At 44.9% G+C, this 15606-nt stretch overlaps 1 protein-coding gene across 1 annotated transcript in view; it reads right to left on the bottom strand.

Annotated features, from left to right (window-relative positions):
- The window catches only part of AP3D1 (adaptor related protein complex 3 subunit delta 1), a 3080434-nt gene that overhangs the window by 818869 nt on the left and 2245959 nt on the right, over nucleotides 1-15606 (bottom strand). The window lies entirely within an intron of this gene.

Below are 15606 nucleotides of genomic sequence, written 5' to 3'. Positions count from 1 at the left end.
AAAACAGTGAGGAGCACGGACTTTTTAAAGACTCAAAATGAGGACCATTCCTCATGACTCAAAATGAGGACCATTTCTCATGAGATGCACTTGAGAGGAATGGTGTGGAGATTTTACTCTTGCCTGTAATGATAATGACTAGGGTTACATTTGGCATGATAGCTGGATACAATAGCCCTCTCAAGTCTGCCCATTTGGTGCATTCATAGGTTTACAGGGTATTATGAAGCAGTTGATTGGACAGATATGTAACCTAGCCTCCATAAATGTCACTATTTCTCCGCCTTTCCATTTGGGTGAGAGGGGTCAGGGTGAAATTCATTATCCAGGCACTCACCTAGGTTATGTTTGGGGTCTATATTACATGTTCCAAGTTTGAAAACTTTGAACGTTAAATAATCGAATTTAAAAATTCGAAGTTTCAAACACCGAACATATAATAAAAAAAAAAACAAAAAACAAACGGAACTTACCTGACTAGTGTACTACCCTGCACCCCCCCACACCTCCCGCTCGTTAAATATACCAACTCCGACACTACAGTGCAGTAAGGCAATATACCAACTGCAAAACTGCACTATAGTGTGGTAAAGGGAAGAGTTCCCTTACTGCACTGCAGTGCGGTCTCGGAGTTGGTATATTTAAAGAGCAAGGGGTGTGCGGGGGTGCAGGTGGGCTTGCCCCCCTGCCTACAGCCGTTAGTTTTGTTTTTTTTTTTTAATAGGCTCATAGGTTGGTACTAGGCTATCAGCCCTATATCAGGGCCTATACAAGCCTAGCCATAACAATTCCCTGCCTATTTCTTCCCACACTATTTTCTTCCCTGGACCCCTGTCTAGCAGGGCGACTGACATGATCCCCGGGGTGAATTTCCTTTCTCCCATCCAATTGTCAAGGTTCCTTTTGAAGAGGGCCAAAGAGGCACTCTGCTTGACATGTATGGGTAATCTATTCCAGAGTCTGGGGCGTCTCTGGGTCAGGAACTTATCCATCCAGCATGTTTTGTTTATTGTGATGGCAAGGTTTAGATCCCTGGAGTGTATGGCTCTAAGGGACTGCGATTTCTTTAAGTGCAGCATGTCCAACAGCTCTGGGTCTGACATGGCCTTGCATGTTAAGCAGAGATCGCCTCTGAGTAGACGATATGCGACACAGTATAGCTGGAGTTTTTTAAGGTGTTCAGCGTAGGGCATCTGCTTTAGGCCTGTGATTCTTTTAGTGAGGTATTTCTGTGGCCTTTACAGTTGCTGCAGATGTCTTGAAAGGTACATACCAAACGGGGTGTTGTATTCTATAATGGGTCTAATGAGGGATGAGTACAGTGGGACAATGACCTCCTTTTTTCTGGATGAAAAGCCCTTAGTGATGAGGTGTGTCACATAGAAGGATTTCCTGACTGTTGTGGCGATGTGGTTACTGAAGGTGAGACCACTGTCCACCTGTGTCCCTAACTCTCTTATCACACTTTCGGTGTTTAATGTACTGCCACCTATATGGTAATTCATGGGTACATGTTTTATCCCAAAGGGGATAACTATACATTTCTTGGCATTAAGCTTGAGCCCATGGCTCTGGCACCAAGCATCTGTTTCTGTAAGGCCCTTTTGTAGAGTATCCACATCATTTGGGGATTCAATAATGGCTCCCAGTTTGAAGTCATCTGCGAACTTTGCTAGCTGGAGTCCCTTAGTGTTGGCCTGTACTTCAGAGAAGTAGATGCCAAACAAGAGCGGTCCCAGGACTGACAGTGTAGGTTCCATCAGTAAGTCAGTTAGCAACCCATTGGGTGACGTAGGGATTAATGCCCAGCTTAGTAAGTTTATCTATGATTCCAGAATGGGGGATGGTGTCAAAGGCCTTGGCAAGGTCTAGATAGGCTGTGTGAACCACCTTACCCTTGTCCATGGCTCTGGAGACTGATTCGAAGAAGTCGGTCAGGTTCAGGAGACAAGATCGGCCCTTCATGAACCCAAACTGGGTGGGGTCAAGTGTTTGAAGGTCGCCAATGTCTTTCTTTTAAGTTCCATGATAATACGCTCCATGGCCTTGCAGATAAGGCTCGTCAGACTGATGGGGACGGTAGTTTCCGGGATCCAAGGTGGATTCCCCCCTTGTGGAGTGGGATAACTGTAGCTCTGCGCCACTCAGTGGGCATGAAACCTGAGGTGAGGCCACAGCCTGGGATGTCATCTGGTTCCATGGATGCAGTATTCTTAGCTTTGGAGAGTGTGTTTTTTTACCTGTGTGGCCGTTATTACCGGATGGCAATCTTCCAGTATTGAGATGGGCCATTTAGGGGATGAGAGGGGGGTGGAGTTGGCACTGAATCGATCTGCCAGGATATTGGCAATATCCTTGGGATCAGTATATTTAATGCCATTCTGTTTTGGCTCAGAGCAGATCTGAGCATTGCCATTTAGATTCTTGACATAGTTATAGAATGCGTTGTGGTTGTTTTTGGAATCTTTGGCAATTTTATTTTCGTAACTAGCTTTGGAGGATTTTATGAGGGATCTCAGTTTCTTACCGAGGCTGGTAAAGGAGTTTTTTGCATCCTGGGATTTTCCTCTTTTCTGCAACAGTTTCTTCCTTTTGTTGTAAAGTTTGTTTATGGCAGGGGACCACCAGATCGGCTTCCTTTTTTTTGGATTAGAGCATCTTGGTTCTATTTGGGATGGCACGATTCATGCATGAGTGGATGTGCTCATACAGTGCCTTAGTGTAGGATTCAGCATTTGAACTTACAGTTCCCGTCTGCATGGGTGTCATGAAGTTTGTCACTTCTGACTTGAGTAGCATGAAGTTGGCTTTGGAGAAGTTTTTTTACAGATGTTCCTTACTGGGGGTGGGGGTGAGATGTGGATGCCAAGGGTGATTAGCTTATGGTCAGACCTGACCAATGAGGGGGTGACCATAGGTGTGCAGCATCGATTTCCCATGTTGGTAATGACCAAGTCTAGGATATTGGAGCCCCTGGTGGGACTATGGATTAGTTGATCCAGGGTGTTGGAATTTATGAATTCCAAGAACCGTTGGGCAAAGGTTGGTACACGAGTAGTTTTCCCAGTTAACGGCAGGGTAGTTAAAATCACCCAGTATTAGGGTGTTTGGTTCTATCTTAATATTTTCCAGTATGTTTAGAAAGGTGTAGTGAGAATCTTGGGGCATGGTGGGGGATCTGTAGCAAGCTACAATTTGGATTGCAGTCTTACCTAGTGTTAGTTGCACCTGGAGAATTTCAGACGTATTGTGTTGGGCAACTAGCCTAGTGGTGTGAATATCCTTGGTGAATATTGACACTCCTCCACCTTTAGTGTTTCGGTCCTGGTTTGGTGGCCGAAAAGTGTGGTAAGAGTTGTAGCCTGGTATTGCAGGGGTGCTCTCTGCAGCCTTGAACCAGGTCTCAGTTACTGCACAGATATCGATGTTCTCCATTTTTAGGAGTGCCCCGAGAGAGTGCATTTTGAGGTTTAGACTTATAGCATTGAGTAGCATTACCTTCAGATTTTGCATGCTTGTACCTGTTATGGTGGTGGTTTTTTACATATGTTCTAAGTTTTATAATTTCAAACATTTAAATTCGATATTTTAATGTTCGAAGTTATCAAAATTCGAACATATGATATAGACCCTATATTTGAAGAGGGTTAAGGAGAAACTTTGCTTAAAACGGGGAAGCCTGCTCATGAGAAGAGGGATTCTCAGAGAGGATGCTATTCTGCCATCGGATTTTGTTTACATTTATGCTTATCTTTATCTGCTGAGCATGTGTTCATGGTGTTACAGGTTTTGTGAATGTGAAGGAGGTCACATATGACTGGGTCGTTTGAGGTCTTCCAGGCAAAGCAGAGGTCACCCTTTAGGAGACTGTGCAAAATGGATAAGAGGGAGAGAATACTTTAGGGTGACTTCTGTAGCTCATGGAAATCATCCCTTTACTCTCCTGATGAAGAGGCTCCATGTTTTTCTCCAGGTTGGGCTGGGTGTTTGGACAGGTGCTTCTAAAGGATGTAGGAAAGTTTTTAAAAACCCTACTAGTTCCCGCCACAGTACTATAGGATACTGTCGCGTTTTTCTATGCTATCGCCCGCTCCTGCCCTGAGGTATGTACTAATGAACTCATGTTGTTGCCTATGTCTACTGCAATAAACAGATAACTGGCGCTTTATTTTTATTTAATTTTACAGTTATTTTACGCTCCTAACTATTCTATTTTGTACCACACCTGCATTCTGTTAGATAAAGCACAGTGTTCAGGCGTATTGGACACACGTGAACTGACTAACTCTCCTTCCTTGTATTACCTGTATAAGTGTGGTGTTAAAATTTAAACTGTTTAGATTCGTAGGTGCTGAATCTTATTTAAGAGCGCACTCTAGTTGCAATATTGTATAAGCGTGGTGTTAAAATTAAACTGTTTAGATTCGTAGGTGCCGAATCTTACTTAAGAGCACTCTCTAGTTGCAATAGTGTAAGAACGCTTTAAACTAGCCTAACGCTAAACCTTATCTGGCGTATTCTATGAACCATCACAAAATCTTGGAGCGCTGTATACACACCAAGCGCTAATCCATAGATAGCGATGGTACCAGCGTTCATTCTGCTTATTGTTTGGTTAATTTATAACCGATAACTCAGGGTCTATCTGCTACTTGTATAGTGCTTGTTTAGTACATAAAAGCTATTACTGGAAATCTGCTATTGCTGTTTAAACAATTGCCTTTGTTATCATTTGCTGCTATAATCAAACTTATTGATGTAAAGGGGTCATATTCATGTTAATCTAAATGTGCATATGTTATCTCTCCCTAGGTAGTTACATATACTTATGTACTGAACCTCTTCTATCTTAACTTTCGCCTGGCTTCCAAGTGTTAGGAACTGAACCAAGAAGACCTGTACCATAGTGCGATAGCACAAGCAGGCTCCAGCTACCAATCCCTCCACAAAGATATCACCTGAAAAGGTCATTAATTACCCAATTTCTAACTTGGTCTCTGTAACCTAAATACCTCAGGACAGATCTCTAGGGCTGGCAACTAAACAGTATAATTTTTAGCTTGAAACCTTTCCTGCTAATTAAAGTTCTAAGCTACACAAATTAAAGCTAAACATTAGTGTAAGACTAGAGCGTGAGTCTGGTAATTTTATCTACCTGTAAATTCACTTAGTACCTGCAGCAGTTGATCTTTAGGACCAAGAAACCTCCTGGGTGGTGTAGCCCCGCTACACTTCGCTCGGGCTTGCTTCGCTCCCCACCCTGCCCCCTTATCCCACCCACCCCCACTATCCCTACATTTATTAGCTCAAAATAACAACACCCCACTTACCTCAGAACCAATCACGTTAGTCCACCCATTAACTACTTCCTCTCCCATAATCCCCATAGTCAAGCTTACTGCTTTCCCCTTCCTTAGTCCTCCTATAGTCATCATAACCAACTAGTACTAGGGAATCAAACTCCTAGCATAACTATTATACCATATTACTACTCCTCATTAACATGCCAAAAGTAGTGACTCTAATTATCCCTTTTGTACTACCACTTATAATCATCTCCTACTTATTATCCAGTTATGAAAACCAAAAACACATAGGATTCTACTATCCAAAAGGCCAAACATGTATTCCCTCAACTCTTCTCCCTAATGAGCTTTCTCCCCCTTACGACCACACTAGAATGCTAGGCATACACAACCTGCACCTCACCCGCTCTTACCCAAAAGTATCAACAATAAGGCATGGTCAAAAGATAATATACAAGCTTCTAAGACTCCTAGAGCAACTGAAAAAACGCATTACCAAAGATGGGGACATTCACCCTAACCCAGGGCCATCCTCAAACCCCAATTCTGCCACATCAATGTTAGCCCAAAGGTCAGCTAACTCTCTCCTCATCCTCCATCTTAACCTAAGAAGCATCAACAATAAGCTTCATAACCTACATAGCATGCAAGCCACCTACCTCCCTGATATTATGTGTCTATCGGAGACATGGCTTAAACCAGCCACCAAAGATGAAGAAATTCTCCCACCAGGATACAATATCTTAAGGGTCGATCGTGTAAAAAAAAAGGGGAGGGGGAATAGCTGTTATGTATAGAAGCTCACTCAATATCATAATGCATCCTAACCAACCCCCTAAGGTCACTAATGCAGAGACAATAGCCTTAAAACTATGCTTAAATAACCAAAAAAGTATCAATCTTTTAGTAATATATATCCCGCCTGGGAACAACCTAGAAACTATGGAACAAATACTAAGCTGGCTAGACGCTAACTACCCTCAAGAAACCATTGTTCTGGGCGATGTCAACATCGACTGGACCCAATGTTCGGCACAGACCAATCCTATGACTATTAACCTACACGGCTTTTCCCAGAATATAAACTCTACAACTAGAATAGGAAATGCCCCCCAAAAAGAGAGTATACTTGACTGGATTCTTACTAATGCCCATACGCATAAATATACCACTGGGACCCTTCCTAATGATCTTAGTGACCATCTTATCACTTTCATTATTAAACATAAATTTATCACCATAAACCAACCCATCCATAGACTATTAAGAAACAAGAAGAAATTCGAACCTATGCAATTTGCTGCTGAACTCAAATCCTGTAACTGGTCTAAGTTAAAAACTCTATCCCTTGACGAGAGTGTGACATTCTTTAATGACACATTCCTAAACATTCTGGACAATCATGCACCTAACCGACTTACTAGAACTAAGGTGCAGATAGCCCCCTGGCTAACCAGGGAAACTAAATCCAAAATTAAAATTAGGGACAAAGCCTGGGATACATGGAGAGCTACTAAGGCACCTCTAGATCGTATTAAATTCCAGAAGCTTAGAAATGAAACAAAAAAAGCTAGCACACTGGACAAAAAGAATTATTTTTGTCACCTCCAAGAAAAGCACCAGAACAACCCAAAGAAGTTCTGGGCAGGCTTAAATAATCTCCTCCACCCAAGGAAATCATCTACACCTACCCCTGAAACACTTATTGGTAAAAACGCAGAAGTCGCAGCCAATACCTTTAACTCCTTCTTTACTGAAATGATTCAAACTTTAGCCAGTCAACTACCCCCCCACAACCAATACTACCGATGACACATTCCCCTCCTTTAAACTACAACATATACCCACCTCCTACATTCAAACCTTATTGAAGAAACTTAAACCAACCACCCTCTCAGCGGACCGACTTCCAGCTGAATACCTGCAAATTGCAGCAGATGCCATAGCCTACCCTATCTCTATCCTGATTAATAGAACTATCACCGAAGCCACCATCCCCTCCATTTGGAAAATTTCCTATGTCATACCACTCCATAAGGGAGGCCCTTCCACTGAACCTTCTAACTACAGACCAATAGCTATACTGTCTCCATTAGCCAAAATTATGGAACGATGTGTCCATAAGCAATTTCTTCGCTACCTCACCCTAAATAAACTTCTGACTAATTCGCAACATGGCTTTAGACCCCACCATAGTACGACTACCGCCCTCCTTTCCTTCACCGACTCAGTCAACAAAAATCATAACAACAAAAAAATATTGTCAGCTCTGATTCTCGACCTGTCAAAAGCCTTTGACATGGTCAATCACCAACTTCTTCTCCACACGCTTGAAACCTTACACTTTGATTATTCATCTCTCAACTGGTTCTCTGCTTATCTCTCTGGTAGGCAACAAGCAGTCCAATGGCAAAACAAGCTCTCTCACCTACTACCCAATACCATAGGAGTCCCCCAAGGCTCCATACTAGGTCCTCTTCTCTTTTCCGTGTTCATTAACGAACTTCACACAGTTATCCCTAAAGCCACCTGCATCCAATATGCGGATGATTCCACCCTTATATGCTCAGATATCTCTCTCCCTGAACTACAAGTAACAACCCAACACTGCTTTTCTACAGTAGAAAAATGGCTTTCAGGGAGGAATCTCATCCTAAATCCCCAAAAAACTAAGCTACTACTATTCTTCCCTACCTCTGCCCCGACACCTAATCCCAACAATGCTACCTTCCACTGGGAGAACTACTCAAGTACAAACTCCCTTGCCCAACATTTCCTAGAATTTATAAACTCAAACACCCTGGATCAGCTGGTCAACACCCCCACCAGAGATGTAAAATTCCCCAAAGAAGGCAGAAGACAGCTCGATATACAGCTAAATCCAAAAACTTGATGAACCAGCAAGTAATCGTCCCAAAAAACGTTATTGCAGAGAAAGAAAGTTAGCGCTTTGACGGTAATACTGTACCGCTTCTTCAGACAAACATGAATGGGGACAGAATAACTTGTATACAAATTACATCATCTCAAACAGCTTAACAGCCAATAAAAAAAGAAGTTATGTACCTACCATAACGTTCCATGTTAGTTGTCTCCTCTCGCCTTCTTTCTTGCTGGTTGGGTTCGGAGCCGATTCTCGGCTCCGACTCGGCCATCTTCTAAAGCTCAAGAGCTGTTTACTGGCTCGAGGCCTCCCCATATCCCATGATTCCTGGTGCTAGATACCCAGATCTCGTTTGGTAAGACTAAAAGCAGACAAAATAATGAAGGAATCCTATCCTGTCATACATAAACCCTACTATAGAGACTACCAGGTAGAGTGGAATAGCCAGAGAAGGCTCAGCCAGTGCAAATCCATAGAGAACTCTTCTCAGTCTACTAGGATAGGGGGATGGAGGGTGGAACGCAAGAAAGAAGGCAAGAGGAGACAACTAACATGGAACGTTACGGTAGGTACATAACTTCTTTATGTTAAGTTGTCTATCTCGCCTTCATTCTTGCTGGTTGGGACAGCGTCCCTAGCACCTAATATCCTGGGTGGCTCAATGGAACAAACTCTTCAGAACAGTGGAACCAAAATCAGCTCTGCTCCTGGAAATCACGTCCAACTTATAATGCGAAATGAAAGTATGAGGGTTGGCCCACGTGGCCGCTGCACAAACGGATTCCATGGGTAATCTAGCCTGAAAAGCCACAGAAGTGGCTAATGCTCTGGTGGAGTGACCTTTTGGTTTAACAGGCAGTTGTTTACTCCTCAGCTGATAGATAAAAGTGATGATAGAAGTCAACCACCTGGATAAGGTTACTTTTGATACTGGTAGACCTTGTTTGCCCTCTGCATAAGAAAGGAAAAGCTGGTCCAATTTTCTGAAGTCCTTAGTCCTATGCAAATAAAAGCGCAGTTGCCTGTGAACATCTAACTGATGCAACTTGTATTCCGCCCTGTTGGAATGGTTGGGAAAATACACAAGAAGGTCAATGGACTGATTCAAGTTAATCTCAGAAGAGACCTTAGGAAGGAAGGATTAGTCCTGAGAGCAACCCTGTCATTGTGGAACACTAGGTATGGGGGACGCATACAAAGAGCCTGAAGCTCCGAAACTCTTCTGGCTGAAGTAATTGCTACCAGAAAAAGTGTTTTCCAAGATAAAAACTTCAAGGAACAAGAAGCTGCAGGTTCAAAGGGGGGCAAAATTAGAGAAGCTAGAATCAAGTTCAGATCCCAAGGGGGTGGAGGATCTCTCACTGGGGGCCTGAGCAGAGTGGTCCCTTTGAGGAAGGCCTTACACAGCTTATGAGACATTATGCTACTTTCTGATAGGCCGATGTGAAAATTTGAAATTGCAGCTAACTGCACCCTAATTGTAGCGGAGGCGGATTCGGCATGAAAGAGCTCCGCAAGAAATTCCAAGATGTGGTGTACAGGAGCTGAAAAGGGGTCTATACTCTTAGCCTCTGCCCAGGAAGAAAAATGTTTCCACTTACTAGCATAAGTTTTTCTAGTGGTAGACTTGTGCAATGATAAAATGATTCACACACCGATTGGGAGATATCAGGAAGCCTGGCTAGGGTTGGAAGTGGAGCAACCAAGCCGTGAGCTTGAGCGACTGTAGGGAATGATGCAGCCCGCCCGATTGATGGATCAGAAGGTCTGGAACTGGATCCAGAATCCAAAGCTGCTCGAGAAGATGATGACGATGCAGGAACAGGAACCATATTTGTCGAGGCCAGTAAGGAGCAATGAGGATCATTTTGCAACCCAATATGGTAGCTTTCTGTATCAGTTTGGGAATTAGGGGAAAAGGAGGGAATGCATACAGAAGTCCCTGAGGTCAATCGTGGACTAGAGCGTCTCTGGGGGAATGTCCTGGAAGTGGAAGGAGAGAGAAGAAGTTGCTGCACTTGCTGTTGAAGGGGGTGGCAAAGAGGTCGCAGCAAGGTTGTCCCCATTTGCGGAAAATTTTGTCTGCCACTACCTGTTTCAGAGACCACTCGTGAGGCATGAGAATAGCTCTTACTCAGCCTGTCTGCTATGACGTTGGATCTCCCAGGGATATGAGTCGCGGTCAAAAACCGTTGGGAAGAGATCGCCCACTGCCAGAGTCTGAGTGCTTCTCAACATAGGGGGTAGGACCTGGTTCCGCCCTGCTTGTTGATGTACCACACGACTGACATATTGTCCGTTTGAATTGCAATGGTCCTGGTAGGAAGAGAGTCCTGAAGAGCTTGCAACTCTAAAAGCATGGCCCTCATCTCCAAGACATTTATGTGCAGATGGTACTCAAGGTTGCCAGGTGCCCTGGACTGTTCTGCCCTGATAAAGCCCCCCCCCCACCCGATCAGGGAGGCACCCGTGGTCACCATAGCAACTGGAGGGGGAAGTACAAATGGTCTGCCAAGAGGCACTGATGGGGAGGCCATCCACGACGCAAGGTGCTTTTTGCATGCTTCTGTGATAATAATCATGTGAGACATGGGAAGCTGCTGGAAGGACCATTGGGTGAAAAGAAGCCACTGGAGGATCCCCATGTGAAAACGGGCCAGAGGGACGAATATGATTGCTGCTGCCATGAGACCTAGGGTTTGGAGGACGAACCTAGCTTGAATTCTTTGCATCCTAACAAGACCTGGACATGCCGCCGAATGACTAACACCCTGTCTGGTGGAAGGCTGGCTGACCTGTCTTTTGTATTTAAGTTTGCACCTATAAAGGTGATAGACTGACAGGCCAACAATGCAGATTTTTCAAAATTTATAGTGATACCTAGTCTTGAGCACGTCTGGATAGCGTAGTCTCTGGCTCGCAGAAGGTGATGCCTGATGGTAGCAGTGAGGAGCCAGTCGTCTAGATATGGAAACACCTGGAATCCTTGCCGTCTCAGGTGAGCGGCAACCACCGCCATACATTTGGTGAACACCCTGGGGGCTGTGGTGAGACCAAAGGGCAGAGCTCTGAACTAATAATGGTTGGCTCCCAGCCAGAAGCGCAGAAATCTTCTAGAGCGCCTGTCCATTTTGATGTGATACTACGCATCCTGAAGATCTATGGAGCACATCCAACTGTCCTGACCCAGAAAGGGTAAAATGCACTGTAGCGTGACCATCCGAAACTTCGTTCTTTGTACAGACCTGTTCAGTCTGCTGAGATCCAAAATGGGTCTCCAGTCCCCGGTCTTTTTTGCTACCAAAAAGAACCTTGAGTAAATCCAGATCCTTGCTGGTCTGCTGGGACTTGCTAGATGGCCCTTTTTCTTAGCAGTTTTGAAACTTCCTGAACTGTTTGATCCCTTAGATTGGGTGGAACATCTGGAAGGGACTTGTTTGACAAGAAGGGAGCGCAAACAAAGGGAATTCTTTAGCCTCCAGATATAACAGACTGTACCCATTTGTCTTGTGTTATGTCTTGCCAGGCTCTTGGGTACAACGATAATCTTCCTCCGACTGCCTCCAGAGGTGGGCAGCCGGGCAACCCTTCAGGGATGCTGGAAGGGCTCGTCAGAGAAAGACTCTCTGCTGCCCTGGTTTTGCGGACCCCCTCTGCCATGAGGGTGGCGTCTGTTATTGTTTCCTCCTCTGCCCCTGGAGGGAAACTCACCACGTGTGTCCGGCAAGGCTCCCTGTGCTTTCCGGAACCACATCTTTCCACTCTTCTGACCCTTGGGATATGGTCTGGAAGGAGTGGAAAAATGGACTCCTACAGCAGAGAGAGTCTTGCCTTCCTGCTCACACCTGGTAAGGGTGTCCTTCACCTGTGATCCAAAGAGAGAGGAACCATCAAATGGGGTGTTGGTAAAAGATGCTCTGAAAGGTTCCGCAAAGTTACAAAGCCGCATCCAAGTGTGTCTCCTTATGGCGACGCCTGTGCCTGCAGCTCTACTCGCACCATCGGCTGCATAAGGAATGACCCTCATGGAGGAGTTCACCACTGAATTAAGAGTCGCCAGCTGGGAGACAACCTTGGTCTGGGCCCCCTCAGCTGATGGATCTTGGAGGGTATCTCCAAGCTCTTTGAGGAGATCCCTCTGTAGACGAGTAAAGTGGCACAAATAATTCAGAGACTTCATGGAGAAAATCGCTGAAGAGAACATCCGCTTCCCATATCTGTCCATCGTCCTAGACTCCTTGTTAGGGAGATGGACAGACAAAGAAGTTTCAGCCAATGACTTTTGTGACCACTGCTACCACCATGGCATCAACGGGAGCACCTTTGGTCAAAAACTGTTTGTCTTGTGGTGCCGTAATGAATTTGGCAGGTCTTCTAAGGGTCGGTTCCACTGTGTCTGGAGCTGACCATGCCTTCCGAGCCACCACAGACATTAGTGGGTTGAAAGGCGGAGACACCAAGGAGGTGCAGGGTCGGGATCCAAACGCATCCAGGAATACCGACTCATCCTTGGAAGGGCTAAGGGTAGACCAATTCCCCCTCTGCCTAAGCATCTCAAGGATGTCTGAGAATGACACATCTTCAGAGGGGGATCTCAGGGACCCTTCCGATTCCTCCAAGTCGGTATCTGATGTGACAGACTCAGGGGAGTCAACATACTTCCTCTTGCATTTCCTCTTATGAGGTGGCTCCTCTGAATGATCAGGGAAGGCCTGGGAAGAGGAAGATACACCCAATGGGGTGCCCTGGCACGTTGGTTCCACACGCTTGGGGTCTGGAGGAGGGGGCAGAGGCAGGCGCAGGCACCACAGGGGGAGGAGCCGAAGGGGAAGATCGTGGAGCTGACTCAGGGGCCAGCACACTCCTCATGATCTCAAAGGCGTCCCTGCTCAGATGCTGAGAAGGCTCCAGTTCCAAAGATATCGGAATCTCTCTCCAAACCGAGGGGGACGGCTCCGATGCAGAGCTCAACTGCGCCAAAGCTCGGAGGGAGAGAACGGGGTCGGACAAGGGTCCGATGCCACTCGCCCCCTCGGAGCCGATGAGGGAGTCTCGGCACCCAGATCTCTCCAAGGATGGTACCAAGGAAGTGATCGGAGCCGACGACGGAACCGAAGGAGGAATCGGTGCCGAAGGTTCCACGATTCGAACCCCAATGAACTCCGGCTCCGAAATCAAAGGAGGAGTCGGAGGAGGAATGACTGCAGACAAGGATGGAGCCGAACCCTGTTGAGGGGGGCTGGATAACATTTTTGCTAGGGCCTGCGATTTTAAGAGCCTGCTGACCACTCTCTCCAGGTCATGATCAGATAATCTCAATAACCAAGAAGAGTGGGAGGACCGATGACTACGCTCCGACTGGAGCAGAGGAGACCTAGGAACCGAGCGTATCGACTCCAGGGAGGGAGACCTGGTTCTTTTTCGACTCCCAGACGGCTCCGAAGTACGTGTCGGAACCGACTGAGAGACAGGAGCATCGATTCCAGCCAGAACCGAGGCAGAAGTGGTAGCTTCACCTAACGACGGCTCCGAGCTGGGAGTCGAAGGTTTAGGTGGCTTGGAGGACTTCACAGGCTGAGCCTTTGCCGGTGACTCCTCGGGTTTGAGTAAACCCCATAGGATCAAATTATTCCTATGCTCCTGCAGGACTCTTGGACTAAAAGCACGGCAGACCAAACAAGAGTCCTGCAGGTGCATGGTGCCGAGACAATGGACACAAGAAGTGTGACCATCTGTCAGAGACATCTTCTGACAGCATGAATCACACTTCTTGAATCCGGACACCTTGGTATCCTTAGACATAACTAAAGCAAGGAATACCACAACAATACACACAAAAAAAAAAAAACTAAACAATTTGGGTATGAAAAAATTGTCAAACACACACACAAAGACCACACCCAAACAAGAGTCACAAAGCCTAACAAACAACAATTACACTACTAAGACTAACTATCTATATATATATATATATATATATATATATATATATATATTTTTTTTTTTTAAGGGAGAAGATTAGCCTCTAACTAAAACGGCTAATACAGAGAAGAAAGGGGGGGGGGGGACTCTCTAACTTAAATGAGTTTTCTGAAGGGAATACAGGGAGGAAAAAGTATACTACACAAAGATATTCCTAAGAGGCAGATACTAAAATTTACAAGCTACACTAACAAACTACTAGATTTTCTTATCAAAAATTGAGAAGAGTAATCAAAATATACGACCGGAGCCAGTAAGACAACCTCGCAGCAGAAGCGGCAAACGAGATCTGGGTATCTAGCACCAGGCATCATAGGATATGGGGAGGTCTCGAGCTTTAGAAGATGGCCGAACCCAACCAGTAAGAATGACGGCAAGACAGACAATGTAACATCAAACATTCATGCAGCCACATTCTCAGTTTAAAGGCATATGAAGTAGATAATATTTACTGGCATAATATCTGATAAAAAATTAAAAAATAATACTAAAGACATTAACACAAATAAATAAAACATGAAAACTATTCATAAATATATAAACAAACAACAATAAATGACCTACAGCCGTTTATTCCTTAATACAGGCTTAATGGGGACATGATCATTCAACCCCATAGCTAGGTGTGCCCCCAACCTCAAGATCCACTCCACCTCGGCCACCTCAGTACGAGTCACTATATCACCACCTCGCAAACCTGGGCTGATCACACATAATACCTGGAAGACAAAGTTGTGTTCAGGGCCAGTAGACGAAACATGTCTCGCTAAGGCACTAAAATTGTATTGCTTCCTCATGCAGCACACATGGTCCCCAATTCTTTCTTTTAAGCTCCTGTTCGTCTTACCAGTGCAGAATTTATAACAGCACTGACAATGTGCTAAATAAACCACATTCCTGGTGAAGCAATCAGCAGATGCCCTCAACTTCCACAAAACTGACAAAAATTGCATTCCTGACATTTAGATGTACCCATCAAAACTTGAGATCCAGACATAACATGTCTAGGAAAACATAACTGCTGCCTTAAACTACTGTGGTTCTTATATACAAATCTAGGGCCATCTGCTAATATTTAGGAACATCTGCTGTCAATCTGTAAAATATGCCAGTTCCTGGTAACTATATCGTTCACCATATATAAACCATGGGAAAATTTCAAAACAATGGGAGGACAAAAATACCTATGAGGTGATCTGATTGATTGCCTATACAGAGCAAAAAAATACGGACACGCTCTACTCTCACGCTCGTTGGTTATTCTGGCACAAGCTTGATCAACTTCTACTTAGGTATAACCCCTGATTGCAAACTCTTTCTTCAAATCTGACAAACTTCCTTCAAAGTCAGAAGTGGTACATGACAACCTCGAGACCCTGAAGGCTTGACCTCTCACAATGTTCCCAAATATATGTTGTGGATGCATACTCCGCC

Source organism: Protopterus annectens, chromosome 13.part0 (genome assembly GCF_019279795.1).
Source record: "Protopterus annectens isolate FY-2018-M chromosome 13.part0, PAN1.0, whole genome shotgun sequence".
In the NCBI taxonomy this organism is placed as follows: Eukaryota; Metazoa; Chordata; order Ceratodontiformes; family Protopteridae; genus Protopterus; species Protopterus annectens.
Note: the sequence above shows the minus strand (reverse complement) of the source record. Positions and strands in the feature narration are given on the sequence as shown.